The sequence below is a fragment of the Crocodylus porosus genome, unplaced genomic scaffold, assembly GCF_001723895.1.
Source record: "Crocodylus porosus isolate Cpor-Errol unplaced genomic scaffold, CroPor_comp1, whole genome shotgun sequence".
NCBI lineage: Eukaryota > Metazoa > Chordata > Crocodylia > Crocodylidae > Crocodylus > Crocodylus porosus.
Window position 1 is genome coordinate 70,996,398 of NW_017728909.1, and position 16,027 is coordinate 71,012,424.

Consider the following 16,027-nt stretch of genomic DNA (forward strand, 5'->3'; position numbering starts at 1 on the left):
TTAAGTGCCTTGGTCCGCTGGCTTTGCAAGGGCCGTTCAGCGGGCCAGCAGGGGCAGTAGTCCCCCTATCCCCCAGCAGGCTTAGTTTAAAGCCCGGTGGAGCAGGTCAGCCAGCCTGGGTGAGAAGAGCCTCCTCCCCAGGGGAGAGAGGTGGAGGCCATCTCTTCCCAGCAGCTCCAGATGGCTTCATATCATAGCAGATAGTGGAAAGATAGGAAATAATAAATGGAGTTTGCATACTGTCAGACCCAATGAGATGTTAGAACTAGGAAACTGGTGAGGATGATGATGATGATATTCAGGGATACCAAAACTTCTCTTGACTGACATCAATAAAAGTTGTGGCCACTCATCATACCTCAAAATTACTTTGCATCCTGTTTTCTGTTTTAATTCCATGTTTGGGGGAGCTTTGCTGTTCATCTATTTATTCCTGAAAAGCTCTTTAAAAAGTGTTATACCTCCAAACTTTGACTGGCACCTTAAACATTAAAACATGCAGTGGCACTAGAGTTAATGGAAGGAGTCCCATCTATTTTCTGCCAGCATTCAGTCAAGCCTCAAGCATATTCCTCAGCCTTATTTATGATCAGCATTGGGAAAAAATGAGGCATTATTACAATTTTTGAACAATAAACCTAGCATTTTAATTTGAAAGGTTGCTTTCATAAACTGGAAGGAATGCAGCAGATATTTTCATAAAGGATATAAACACATATTAGGATTCTGACAACATGACAAGCTATACTACCTTTGCTTTTATGTTTACTTTGATGTCATATAAAGAGCACTGGCTGTATTTATTTAACTTTATGCATTATCTTAGACGCCTGTAAAATTTCCTCTCTACATAGTAGTGGCCTGTACTACAAAGCTTTGAATATTATACATACAAGCCTACCTTGGCAGCGCATCAGGCAGTAGAAAAAAAGCTATAGACTACTGCTGCAGTGTTACATCAATACAGAGACAATAAAAAGTTATAATGTCATATGAATAAAAATATAGATTTTTTTCGGAAACCACTCAGATTACAATATACTCATGAACTAAAATAATTGTATTTTTGATTTTCTGAGTGGACTCTGATGTCAAAATCCCAACAGTCATGTATGCTATTCTATAAAAGTCTTAAAACATGGTATAATGAATTTTTTGGCTACATCATAAAACCGTAACACACTTCAGTATATTTGGACACCTCTATTCAAGAAAAGACCACAAACAGAATAGCAAAGATGTTTCAAAGCACTCTCAAGGTGCAGGGGTAACTGCAGGAGCCTGGCTAATGCCTACATTGCACTACATGTAAGATAAACTAGTCCTATTATTCCTTCTCTTTCACAAGGATTAAGATCACTTACAAATGCAAAAGACAGGAAAATTTTAAATTTAAAAGTGTTAGGTCACCACTACTGAGATGGAAAATTAAAACATACAGCAGTACTTTCAAAGCTAGAAAAATGTAAAATATGCTCGTCAAACCACAAAATACTTGTCAAGCAACACCACATGAAAGACAAGGGTATGCTCAGCTTTTTTCTGATCCACAAACTACAGAAAGTAGCACAGAAAAGCTGTGAAATCCAGCGAGATTAGATTAAATGATTATACGCTGAATACCTGACCTCATCTTACAATCAGTACTGAGTTAGAGTATCATTCTCTACTGTATGTAACTAAACTTTGACTAATTGATTCCCCCCCACCCCAATTTTATCATCCAGCATTTTCTTTGGATGTAACTATCACTTAAAATGTATACCCATGCTGTCAGGTCCTTCACCTGCCATTTCATTGTATTCTTCCCTCACAGACTTGACATTATGCACAATTTGATCATTGATCCAGCAGGCAGGCAGAGGATACAGTGACATGTTATTAACATATCTGATGAAGAATAAAAATAACCCATCTAGACATCACTAGAAATGTTCCTGAAGGTAAATTAAATTGTATAGTATGATGTGCCATACATAGCACACACTAATTCAGGTCCACTGTAGCTTTATGGATCTATTTAGGTTCAGACATAAAATGCACCCAGAATTTCATACTTCCTGAACTGTACTTCTTGACACAGGAGAACACTTTGAAAAGTCTGCATTCCTGTGACATATAACATCCACAAGCATGTGTAATCCCTGAGAACAGAGATTTCTGCTTTCAAAATTTAGGTTGCTCAGAGATACTATATCATTTTAAGCATTTGCAAAATGAGGAATAATGTTCGGTGTTGCTAAGTATCAGGTTAAAAATGAGACTACAGTGGTAATAATTAAAGAAGTTAACTAAAGAAAATTAAATGGTAAAAGGCTTAAACAAACCTGTCATCAGTGTTTTAATGAGTTCTGTATGAATATTACTGCAAATAAGTGAAACAGAAATGAAACCTCCAAGGATATGGAACTAATATAAAAAATATACTGGTGTTAGTGTAGGCCTTTTTCCCCTAGCACATAACTGATCAGCATAAAAGGAAACTAAAAATACCAGTATTTCAACAAAGTGACAAAAAGGACCATTTTTCGCATCATGTGAAACACATGAATTATTAATGGTTTCAGTGCCTGGCTGCAGTATACTTCATGTCATATATTTCTTATGCCTTTTCTGCAGGGCCATGATCAATTGCTGATTTTCTGTGAGTACTGTACACAGGAATGCATGTGCTACTTAAATGAATCAGCCTTGCTGTAGGGTTCAATCTCATGTTTTTCCTGACATGGACTGGTCACCTACTGCTTAGTCATGCAGAGGATGCCTACCTATCTCAGGAGATTCATAATATACACTGCTTAAGCTAGATAAAAGGTATGGATTAAGACATTAGGTCAGAATGAGCCTGAGGATGGTCTCATTTGCATCAAGTGATTGAAACACTGTGAAATCATCAGCACTATTGCAATGATAACATAGTATATAGGGGGTGCATCTACACATGCAATTAGTAAGATTGAATTATTTGAACGCACGTGTTGGGAGCAAATTGAACCCTGCCAGGTGGAGCTCCAGGCTCCCCTGACATGCCATCCCCAGGCTGCCTGACCAGCTTCCCCCTCCCCCCCATGCCTAGAAGGGAGCTCCCTGCCTAGCTAGGACAGCTTCCTCCCTGGGGCTCAGAGATTCCAGCCCAGCTGGCAGCTGCCCACCCAGCCAGGACAGCCCTCCTCCTCCCCACGAAGATATGGGCTTAACCAGACAGCAGTGTGGCCCCCTGCTGCTTGGGCTGACCCAGGATCAATTTGCTCCTAGTCAGCATCTACACATGCGGTATGGTGCATTAGTTAATCCACCTTTTTTCTAGTACCTGTATTTACAGGTACTAGAAAACAGTACATTAGACTAATATATTGTGTAGTAATCACTGCCTATATGTAGACAGTGATGCTTTACTGTGCATTATATTAGTCTAATGTGCAGTAAAGTGTCTTGTGTAGATGCACCCAGGGATAGGGAGGAGTCGTTGCAGCTGATTCTGGATTCAAATAGGGGATTTCATACAAAAAGAGAAGAACTGGGTTGAAAGGTAACCACTGGCTTTCAGTTTGTTTTAAGGAATAAGGAATATATTAAAAGTTCATCTGGTCCTTAAGGGCATCCTATAAAATACAACTGGGAACACTACAAAGGTAATTTTGTACAGATATAATTATATATTAGTGTTTGAGGAGCAGAGATGAGAAGAATGCTCTTCTTCTATAAGACATGTATAAAGTATGTAAGACCTGTACAGTCTAATGTTTGAGAGGAAAAGATGTGTTCAGGCTATGCTCAGGAATTGAGGACTTCAGGCCTGATTGCCAAATGCACTTGAAAGACTAAAAAAACTGTCAAAATTAGGATAGGTCCAATGGGGCAACTTTAATTACTGACTGTTCATATCACTCTTAAGTCAATCTAGGTCAAATACCACCCCATGAAGAGGGACGACACAAGGACTATCTATTCACATAAACCTTCAAGACCGGGCTGAAGCACAACAAAGCTGGATTGCAGCACCTCAGAGAATGGAATGATCTGTGAATATCTTCAGGGAAATGAAATGTCAGTAAACCTGGAATGGAATTAAATAACCAAACTGTAGAAACTGGCTATATCACTGCTGTACCCAAGAAAAGATAATAATTCTGGATTTTCTCAACCTATGTTTTCAGCTACTGAGAACTCCGTTAACCTCAGCATGTATATGTCGCACCATTAATACAGCAGATATTGGACCTAGTTATTGAGTCCTTTTTTTATGCACAAGTAAGAACTACTTGTATGCACCAAAAGCCAACTAAAGTGACTGCATTACTTTCATTTTGCAAGTGATCATCTGCAAAGTACTTACAGCATGCTTCACTATAGCACTCCTAGCATGAAAAACAAATTTGGGAATGTGTTTATTTGACTTGAGGGTTTTGAGTTTTTAGGTATACATTGGTCAATATTTTTTGTCCCAAATCTATAAAAGCAAGACAGTCTTTAACTAAAACAAAAGGCTTTTATGAAATAGCACTATTCCAAGATTTACGGGTCTAAATTTAAAAATATATATATTGTGAGACGCATGATAAAATTGCAGGAGCTGACAATACATTACCAAAAAATAGAAACACATACGTTGGCCATGTACAGGCATTCAGTTTCCCCTGAGAGAGTTGCAGCTTTTCCAGGAGAAGCCATGGATGTACAGATGTTCGGGATTTTTCTTCTAGAGTGACAATGACCGCTCCAAGAGAAAAATAACTAGGGAACAACCTAGGTCACACCACTCCCAGGAGAGTTTCTCCTGCAAAAGCAAACATCTGTACATGTTCTCTTCTGAGAGAAGTCACAGCACAGTTCTCCAGCATCCCAGGGTGCTTTGCTCCCTCTCCTCTCTACCCCAGGAAGACAGTGGCTGCATATACACATGTAACTAATGTGAAGCAATAAACATTGGAGCAGTTTAAGACAGTAAGTGCTCCTGGGCACAGTGTCTACACGTGCACCCAGGACACCAGCAATTTAAGCTGGGTCAGAGCAGGCCCCTGGCTGGCTGGGCACAGTTTAGGCCCTTAGCCAGAGTCCACAAATACATTTCAGTGTAGTTAATTACTCTGCTGTAAGATAATACGGTCCCTGACAGTACTATATTATGGCAAAGTTAATTATTTTAGTGCACTGTAATACCAGTGCATGGGTAGATGGCAACACTTTACTGTGGAGTTAATTGGTCTACTCCACAGTAAAACAAATGTGTAGATGCATCCAGTGTGTCATTCTCTGGACTCTATTGCTGCAGATCACAACAAACTGCCTTCACGATCCCACATTTTGCTGCAGGGAACATAGACTGACTCTAATCATTCTGGTTTAGCCAATCAGGGCTGCCTTGTCACTGCTGCCATCTGTCTTCAGGCAGTCAAAGGGGGCTCCTGTACTTATACATGGAGCCTGCTCTGACGTGCTGGAAACCCAGCATGTTGGAGCCGACTCGATTAATAGTCCGCTGGAGCACAAAAATTGACGCACCCCAGCAGCTTTCCACATCATGTGTATCAGTGTCACCCCACATCTCCACACAGAAAAAATGGCGGTGGTGCACTTTGAAATAAAACACATTCAATGAGCTTTAGTTTTTTTAATGCGGGGAGGCGACATCAATGTGATGAGCAGATGCTTTTAATTAGTGCAGCTTTCTAATTAAAATGCCCAGAGCAGCATCCTGCTTCATGTGTAAAAATGCCCAGGGAGTCTACAGAGCTGACGTGTGTATAGAGGCCCCCTGGTGAAGCAGCAGCAGCACTGCGAGCTCTCTACTTTTGCAGAGTTCAGCATTTGAATATCTGTTCAGATACGTCTGGGTATGTTTTTCTACCAGGAGAACAAACCTGGGAGAATTTTCCCTGTTCATCTGAAAATGTGTAAACAGCCTAACTCAGGAAGCTCAGGGACAAAAGTCCCCACTATATCTGCAGCCTCCTACACATTTTCCTTGCTATACAGTTTTTCTTTTTTAAAGCAAGAGATGATTTCTCAACAAATGATTACATGATTTTCAAATACATATAATTTTGTTTTATAAAGATAAAAACTTATTACATAACTTAATCCAAGCAACTAAGAGAGAAAAAAGACATAAAATGAAAAAGAAAAAAATGCAAAAATAGTGCATCTCAGAAAGTAAATATCATGTTAACTGAGTCTAATCTGCCTATTGTTTCCATATGCCTATATTAATGGGTACTCTTTTCAATGGAAGATAGTTCATGAAATAGTTATTCTTTATAAAATAGCCCTTCTTTTGTGCTGCAGTATTTTAACAAGCAGTAATAGATCTAAACTTCCAGAAGCACAGGGTATGGTAAAGGGTTAGGTTTGGGGTTTGCACATTACAAAGATAGGATCCCAAACAAACTTCAACCAACCAGGGTCAAAGTTTCACTAAAGTTCTGAGGTATTCAGAACAAGGAATATTGGGAACCACAACATGGACAGACTTATCCTTCAATGCTCGGGCCCAGATTTGAACTTTCTCATTTTTCAGGCTTCTTTAGGAAGCAAAGTTTTACCTTAAATTAATCTCTACTAGGAAAGCTTTGGTATTATTCTGCTTTAAGATTATCTCTAGATCATTAAATATAAAATTACAAAAACAACTAAGAACACTACAAGGTACTTGTAAAGTCTATAAATTTAGCCTCTTCTGTAAAACACACTTGAATTTGCAAACCTAATGCAGCATCTTTGAGGTAAAATATTAACAGAAGACTGCATGACTTAAAATAAATCCAGTAATCCTTTTTTTGCTGTAATATGTGTAATTTAGTGCATGACATTTGCCTAGTACCATCGACAGATGACTCTAACAGGCTATCTTCACAGGACTAAACACAGACTTCTCATACTTCATTTAACATTACCAACATAAAATACATAAAGCTGATTAAAAATGTCTGTACTTATATTTGCACGTTTTATGCAGCATATATGTCAAAAGTTTAAAGCTCCTCTATTAATAATACAGACTAATATTAAAGGATTACTTTGGTTTGGAAGTAATCCTGTAAACTGACATTATAATGTGATTCTATAGGATTAACTTATAATAGTCTAACAGGAAATGTACTGTGGAATGTCAATTTAATTTTACAGGTGAATGTGCAGTGAGTTGCACAGCCTATGAGATATCTGTCATGCCTTACTTTGAATCCTGTGTTTTCTTGTATGTTTGTATAATGAGGAGTTAAGGGGCCAGTACTAACTTTGGACGTTCACATAGTAGACAGAATAAGAAAACTGCATGTTTTCCAACATTTGTATAGCTAGGTACAGACATTCAGAAAGCCTGAGGTGGAATCGATTAAACCTACATGGGTTTCTGTAAGCAGCGTAGGTTAGTTCAGGAATGAACAGAAAACATTTGCCCTTTGGTGTGGGGGGGTGTATGTAGGCTGCCTGCACGGGACGAGACGAGCAGGTTGGGGGCACTCCCATATGCCTGCCAGCAGGTCCCACAGGCTCTCTGGGCTTTCGGAGGTTGCTGAGCACAGCCGACATCCCCACCTACGGCCTGGCTGCAGCTGACAACTGGCTGCAGGCAGGAGGTGGGGTTGGGGACAGAAACTGTATGGGAGAGCCAGGGCCAGGTCCAAGCAGCAGAGGCCTCTGTATTCCCTTCCCTTCATTGCCTGCCTGCAGCAGGCAAGAGGTAGGGCTGGGGGCAGGGGTTGTGCTGGCTCCTGTCTGGGAGAACTGAAGGTCGGAGCCTGCTGGGTGCTTGGCCACAACTGCTGAGTGCAGGATGAGCATTAATGTGCCTCCTGCAAGGGGGAGCTAGCAGGGTGCCACAAAGGAGCAGACAGCAACCTAACTTGAATTGAGAGAGGAACTGGTACAGAGGTTCAATGTACCAGTCTAAATCAATTGAGCCTGAGTGCACATTGATCCAGGTCTAACTTAGGCCAATTTCTGACATTTTTTAACTAGTCTATATGCGCCAAACTTCTGTTATATAATGGGTATAGACTGGCTTCTGAGCACTTATACAAGTAAAAGCATAATGCCAAAATTTGTTGATCACACCAAATACATTTAAATAAAAAGTACCACTTTACAAATATTTTTAAACAAGTTATTTTAGGGGATCTAACAACAAATATTTCCGCAACCTTTTCTTTTTCCTGTGGGATACAACTGAGGCCCCTGAGCTGTGACACTATTTTAATAAGTATTAGTACATTAGCAAACTCAGGCCACAGCTGGTGTTAAATAGATAGGCAGCACTCCCAGCAGCCAATCAGGATGCTCACTGCTCCTGAACCGGGGCAAAATTCATCAACTGAGACTTACTACAGGTGTGGCTACTGAAGTATTTGGCTGTGGCTGGCCCGCCTGATCAGAGCCCCTGAGTCCCTGCACTTCAAGGCTATTTTTCTACACATAAGAATTTCTCCAGAATTCTTCCTGGTAGAAATGAAAATCTATATGTGGCCAGAGTTACAGAAGTGTGGAAGAAGGAAAAAACACCAGCAGGCCATTTAATTTTTTTATTAATCTACATAGCCCTCAGCTGTTTTTTTTATTTAGAAAGCTGGTAGCTGAGGATTTCTAAAACCGTAAGTATGTAAACAGGAAATGAGGTAACTTTAGGGCCAAAACCAATGTTCAATTTTTTGGTGCTGTTTTCACTTTTTGTTTGCATTCTTTTACTAAAGGAAAAAAATTCACCTCCACCACCACTTTCTTTTCAGGAAATGAAACACTGTGCCTTGAGCGACCTTGGTAGTCTCTCAGGTCTGCCCACCAATGATATTCTTGGAGGTTGAAAATTACCTGTAGATTAGTAAAAGAATCTGCCACTACTCAAGTAACTCTGGGTTATTATTCAGGATCTTTCATTTAGCAAAATAGATGCTATTAACTCACATATAAATAAATTCCTTGTTTTAAAGCCTATATTCCTTCACATTGACATATCAGAGGGTGAACATTTGCTAAAAACTGAGCTTGAACTCACAGGCTGTTTCCATTGTAAACCCATACCTTCATAAAGACTTGCCACACATTTGACACACTGTACTTGTTCATCATCTTTTCTAGTACCTCAGTGGTATATAATGGGTTTCAACTCTTCAGATACGATGAGTCCAACTGCACTTTGCAGCCTACACATGAATGCCAAAAAGGGTTAATTTATGTTTAAAGAAGGTAAAGTTGTTCTAGGTTTACAGTCCGGGCTGTGTAAAATATTCTATAAACCAAAATAGTGTAATTTAGGATTTTGATCCTACTGCTTGAAAAAGGATACTGTAAAAGTGATATGCTGCGAAGAACGTAGGAATTATTTTAATATTTTTATCACATAGGACTCTGTTTTTCCTTCTTCCTATGTATTAATGCCAGCTGGCATTTAATGTGTTAATCTGTACTCTGGCCAGAGAGAACTCAGATGGGTTCAACAGCATGTAGCCTTCTGGGTTGATTTGAAATGAACCATAAAGAGCTGCCTGGAGTTATACTTTCTGGGACTAGAATATGTTGGCAGAAGCAGTGGAAGCCCCAGTGACTCCATGTTATCTTTTAATGACTGGGAACCAAAGATCACAAGACCCCCGTGAAAAGGGATTATTTTCAGTTCTAGTGCAGTGCAGCACTGAACATATACTGGAACTCAAAACAAGATGGTTCCAAGAGAATATGGCATGTTGGGTCAGTAACTCCTGCTTTTTGCCCTTTTATGCTTATGTATGGAAGCAACTGCAAGCAGTATTCCAAATGATGAATAGGTGCTGGCTTATTTTGGAATGGGTGCACAATTTGTCCTGGTCATCTTAATTCCTTATAAGCAAAAATCCCCAATAGGGGTTAAGCTTATTTGAATTAGCTCAAGGGAACACAAAAGCAAACAGGCATATTTTAATCCAAAGGTCCAGTATCAGAATTGAGGAAATGTTGGGTTTGACCTTAGAAAGAATGTATGTCTGAAAATAACTCAGAAAAATACTCAAACAGATGGTGGAAAAAGGCAGTCTTGAGTCGTCTGTAAATCAATTTATTAAAACCGTATCCTGTATATCCAAATGATTAAACATTAGCTTTTTAAAATTGGACTCCTATTGGAACACTGAATGCAAAGAATAGAGATAAGAAAATCTCCTCCACCAGTCTTGGCTGGGCAGCAGGACTGAGGTAGCTCATCCATTCCAACAAGTGGGACTTGGAGGGAAACAGCCAACTAATTTCCCTGGAAGGACCATGCCTCATGTGGGAGGTGCAAAGTACCCCATACCCTGACCAGGGTGGGGGAAAGGAGGGCTGCTGTCTCATAACTGTACATCACAATAATTCTTGCATCTTCCTCTGAAGTAGCTAGTACCGACTTCATTCAGTCCAGGACAGCTACTGGGAAAAGATGAATCCCATGTCCTTTTTTAACTAAAAAAATTGAAATCCTTTAACATATCTGCTCATTAAATATGCCGTATGACTAAGAGCCTCATCCTATTGGCATGTAATTAATCCTATTGAACCTACTCAATGGACCTACTCACATGAGCAAGAACTCCACAACTAGGGACAGAATTTACACATAAACCAGTTTAAGTCATCAGAAACTGGTTTAAACCTGTAACAGAACAGAAGCTCAGTGCACGTAAACCAGTTTCAAATGGCTGAAACTGGCTTAAGATAAACCTGGTTGAATGTAGTATCAGACTTAACTGATTTGGGTTAAACCGGTTTATTAAACTTCTGTCCCAGACCCCTTCCTGGTTCAAATTAAATTACAGTCCCCCAGCATCCCAGCATGCTTTCCAGCCCTAGGCTGTGCTGCACTGGCCCCGTCCATGTGCTCCCTATCTAGAGCAGTGAGGGTTGGCTGACAAAGAGGTGGGGGGGACAAGACCAGCTGGGGATGTAGCCCAGTCTACTGGGGGGGGTGGTAGGGGAGATGACTGCCCCCACCTCAGGCAAACTTAGCTTTGGTCTGGGGCCAAGGCCAAGGGTTAAACACCCCTTCCCCGGCACGAACTTATTGCTGGCTGCAACTGTGGACTACAAATCCCAGAGGTACCTGGAAGCAGGAGAGGAAGTAATGAGCAGCCCTGAAGCACCCTGCTACTGTAACTCTGGAATGCAAATCCCAGAGATCTTAGAAGCAGCAGGAATAGGAAGTGAACACACAGTCAGAGAGCCATGATCTAGCACCCCATGGCTTCTGGCCTGAGCCACTGCAGGCCTGTAGCTGCATTACCTGAATCAAAGGTAAATGTCTGTTCACTTCTATTTCAGTTTAATCTATGCATCTTGCACTAACCTGCAAAGACTGAATTGATTCAGCCTCAGTCTTTTTGACTATCTGTACATAGCCCAAATGCCAGCTCATTTTTAATTCACCTTTGCCACTACCAAAACTGTACTAGGCATGTTGTCTGAGTTCCCTAGCCTTTTGCTTCTTTTCAATTTAAATATAATGCATCCTGCTTCACTTTAATTTTACAGTCTCTCTCTTTTCATCACTTGGTTACTTTAGTGATTTTCTTTCACTCTCCTGAACGTTTTACTTTCTACATTGCTTATGTTTTGTTGGTTCATATTTTCCTTTTGAGCTAGGCATAGCTGTTTTTAGCAAAGCTGAGGAAGTTGAGACCATCGCAAACTATAACACAGTTGAGTGAGAGATGTATTTCAATTAATGTTTCCTTTCAATTAATTTAACACTGACAAGCTGTTCCTCCCCTTCTTTCATATGCACAAATACATTACTTAAATATACTCTGCTTTATTACAGGAAAGCAACAGCAACCTAGCTGGGTTCAGTAGCTGTTTATTTAAAATCCAGTTTGATTTTAAATATTTAACTCATTCAACATTTTGAAAAAATGTTCTAAGAATCCTATGGTTGTATTGGTGAAGCAACAGAAAAATGTGGATTCCTAAAAAACAATACTTTGCCATTTATATTGTAAATCCAATAATTTAGAACATTCCTATTATTGTCTTATCTGGAAAATATTTTACCATCCTTAAAGTGCAGAATTTATATCAATACAACTGAGATTAGGGAAATAAACAAAATTCTAATATACTAGAGACTGAACCTTCACTGTATTGCTCTCTCTCATATGCCAACTAGTGACACAACACTATCCTCTAGATCCCTGTTCTATTGACTCCTATTAGTCTAACCTTCTTATAATATGCTAATTGCTTGGCTGTCAAGGACATCCATTGAGAGAGTATACCCTACATTTAGTACATGTCAGAGGATGATAGACTTTGCTAGGAAAGAATAAGGAGAGCGTTGAGCCCTGCTTGTATCATATTGCAACTCACAATATGCAGGGATGGTTTTTTTTCATTTCTCCCTTATCACAGAGGAAACTGCAAAAATGATTACAGATAGGGCAGCTCTCTAAAATGTCTTCTATCTAGTCATCATATTGCTTCTTGCCACAGTCTTTAAGTTGCTTAGAGCCAAAGTTCATACTTACGTAGTTTCTCAAATAACAAAAAAAAAGATGCATCACTCACACTAAAACACAAGCAACTATGATATGTTGAACAAGTTGATTTGATCTTTTGGAAATGGTTTAGTATATAAAATGCTCTATACCATATATGAAGAAATAGTGCCAGCAGGATATTGAAAACCACAGAGAACTCTATAGGAAACATTAGCAAAGAACAGGGCAACTAAATGAACACCCTGGGAAAATAGATACTATAAAATTGGATCCCTGCTGCATCAACCTTTGCGGATGATATTGTTGATTTTGGAAAGGAACAGATTTCATGGATACTGGTAGCTAGAAGTCGTATAGAATTTTTCAAAAAGCTCTATTTTTGCATTGGAAACTAGAGTACTTTTAAGTGCGATAGAAATAACTGCATCTTGCTGTTTCAGAAAAATTGCTCAAACTGAGCTCTCCATTTAGAGTCAGAGTAAAATAGTTTTAAAGTGAAACAATATATTAAGGAACGCAGCAGCCATTGGTCAGCTAAGACACAGTTGACTTAATTAGTAGGCACAACAATTATTTTAATGTATTTTGCAGTTAACGCTCATAAAATAAAACAAATGTCACCACTATGCATTTTTTCCCTACAGAATAAAAGTAATAGAAAATGACACAAACAAATTAGACTAAAGATTTTGGGTGCTTCACTGTCTGAGTTCCCAACTGTATACACATTAGTATAGCTTGATTTTTCAGACAGACCTATAGGCCTCTAAATCAGGCACCTTTCAGGCATCTTTAGCAAAGCTCCCAAAATTTGAGGTACCCAAAAATCACAAGTCACCTCTGAAAAATCTCAGCTCAGTGTTTTTGAAAAACTCTGTTTGCTAATGGTTTTCTGTGAGTGGCTGCTAAGGCACAGTTCCATTTAGAAAAATCGCTTGCTGTCTGTATTACTTTACATAGCTGTGAGATACTGTCACAAGTAAAAATGAAAATTCTGTGTAAATAGAAACTTGAAAGGTGCATAATTTCCTCTAGAAGTCTGGCTTAAAAGTACATGATACTTTCAGAGAAGTAATATCCCATTATTATAAAAATAGCAATGCACACTTCAACTTTACCCTGGTATTTTTTTCTGTAGCAATGCTTTATTTTGTTATACTATATCAACCCAAAGCAGAAAGGGTGCAGATGAAACTTCCACTTGAGCATGTGTCCTCAGGCCCATATTGCTGTAACAGCTCTGTCTCTTTGCAGAACCTGAGGGACTAGGACGAGAAGCCAATACATCTTATATGATGCCAGTTTCAGAAGTCAGCTATACAGTGTTGATTGATTAGCACTTAAAATAAATTGTGCTGAAATGTCATAAATCTTTGACTTTGCTGAGGCCTAGATGAGACCCAAGAATGTGCATCCAATACACACAACCCCAAAATGCATGGTAAGAGACAGCTTTTATCCAAAATGTAAACAGCTGAAATACATTTAACAGGCACAGAAAATTTAGGCATTCATCAACTTGCATTACTGATTCATAAATGATGAGTTGTACGTAAATCAAGCATGTTGTCAAAACATTGCTCTTTTAATCCCTGATAAATAATGAGGTTTACAAAAGCAGATTTTTGTGGATAACGAAAGATTGTTTAAAAATACATGAATAGTAGTTTAAGTGTCAATCCACTGTCTCTTAAGTAAACTATGTATCTTTGTTATATGAAGCCACCCAATCATTTCATAAATCCATAGCTGGTTGAAATTAGTCTTAGCTGAAACCCAGCACTGTTTTAGGCCTACAAATTTTACAATAAAATATGCTGTAGGTAAATTCAGTGTCAAGGTATTTTCATTGCATCAGCTCAGCACACATTTGGTTTTAAATAATAAAGATGACCTACAATTTTCAAATAACCCTCTACCACCTCACTCTTAAAATTGGGAGCCATAAGAATGGATCCATGTCAGGATGTTTGCATTAGATCGGGGCAGGCAATTATTTGCGTCCACGGACCACATAAGCAGTTCTGGGGAGCTGTTATGGACCAGTCAGCACCCCCACCCCCACAACAGCCCAGAGCCCACACACCCTGTGGCTCCTCCCTGCCACTGCCACCAGCACCAGCTGAGTACACAGCCCCAGTCCTGCCCCTGGCCTGCCCCACACCCACTCCAGACTCACCCTGGCCAGACTGGACCAGCTCCAGACCAGCCAGAACCCACCTGCACAGCCCTGACCCTGGCCCACCCCTCATCTGCTCTGGACCACTCACCCTTGCAGTAGTGGTGACTGGGCAGAAGCTTCTGCTGGGTATGGGGGAAAAGTGTCTTCGCTGCCAGGTCCTTGCTGCAGCCACCCAGAGCCTGCATCCAGGCTGCCCTGCAGCTCTTCTCCACCACCATCACCTTCAGGCCACCCAGCAGGACAGCAGTGGCAGTGGAGAGGAGCCACAAGGCATCCCAGACACAGGCTCCAGTTAGCTGCAACAAGAAGGGCCTGGCAGTGGTGAGGAGGAGGCCACTGTTCTCCCACACCTAGCAGCAAGTTCTGCCCAGCCACCATCACTGCTGCCACCGCTCAGTGTAGACAGGTAGTCCAGAGTAGGATGGGCCAGGGTCAAAGTTATGTGCGTGGGTCCCCACCAGTACCATAGGGCTGGGGCTAGTGGTGGTGGCAACTGAAAGGAGCCACTGCCACCTGGGCTGCCCAAAAATGCAATCCAGCTGCAGAGCCACGCCAGCCCCGCTACACACCTGGGGGTGGCAGGACACACCGTGGGCTAGATGGCACTTGGGCCAGGTGGAACTGAGGGACCCAAAGTGGGCTGGAAAAAGTTAGGTTCACCCTACATTAAATGCTATGTAAATGATTAAATGTTTCATTGGTAATTGAGTTTTGCATCCGCTTTATACAGGCGAGATGGAGGAAGGGAGGTAAAAACGTGCTGAGGACATGTTATATGCAAGAAAGTAGAGTAGCTAAAAGAAAATTTTCTATTTTTTCACATTGGGGTAGGAACTTCTGCTATTCAAGTATTATATTTTTGTTATAGAATACTAATAGGAATTAACTGTTTTCTAATATATCTTTTAAAATATAAATATAACATTTCTTATTATAGTTGATATTAGTATCTGCTGTCTCCAATTTTGGTTGACTTTTCTCCCTTTGTATCCTTTTTCCCAAAATGATTTATCTCCCCAAAAGAATACAGAAATCATTATAGACCAGTCAGGTTTATCCTTAACCAAGCTTAGCAACACTGTGTTTCCCCAGTTGTCCCATTTAAAGCTGTGAGATAACTTGTTCAGGAAGAAATTATTTCTTAATGGGTGTGCCTTTGCTATAGAGAGTGGACCAATGCATGGAGCACCTAATGAATCCACACATTAGGACTGTCTGGTGTTACTCTATGTATTTGGCATCAGTAACTGACAATATATATTGAAATTTCATAGATTTCATAGACATCAGGGCTCGAAGGGACCTCGGGAGATCATCGAGTCCAGCCCCCTGCCCGAAGGGCAGGAAGTCAGCTGGGCTCATAGGATCCCAGCAAGATAAGCATCCAATTTACTCTTGAAGGTGTTCA

At 40.2% G+C, this 16,027-nt stretch overlaps 1 long non-coding RNA gene across 3 annotated transcripts in view; it reads right to left on the reverse strand.

Annotated features, from left to right (window-relative positions):
• Window positions 1-16,027, reverse strand: part of LOC109308156 — an 84,142-nt gene that overhangs the window by 11,009 nt on the left and 57,106 nt on the right. Inside the window, exon 4 of one of the 3 annotated variants that reach the window (XR_002100509.1) lies at window positions 3,954-4,057. The exons of the other annotated variants lie outside the window; for them this stretch is intronic. This is a non-coding gene — a long non-coding RNA (uncharacterized LOC109308156). The remainder of the gene's footprint in view (window positions 1-3,953; window positions 4,058-16,027) is intronic. 3 annotated transcript variants of the gene reach the window in all.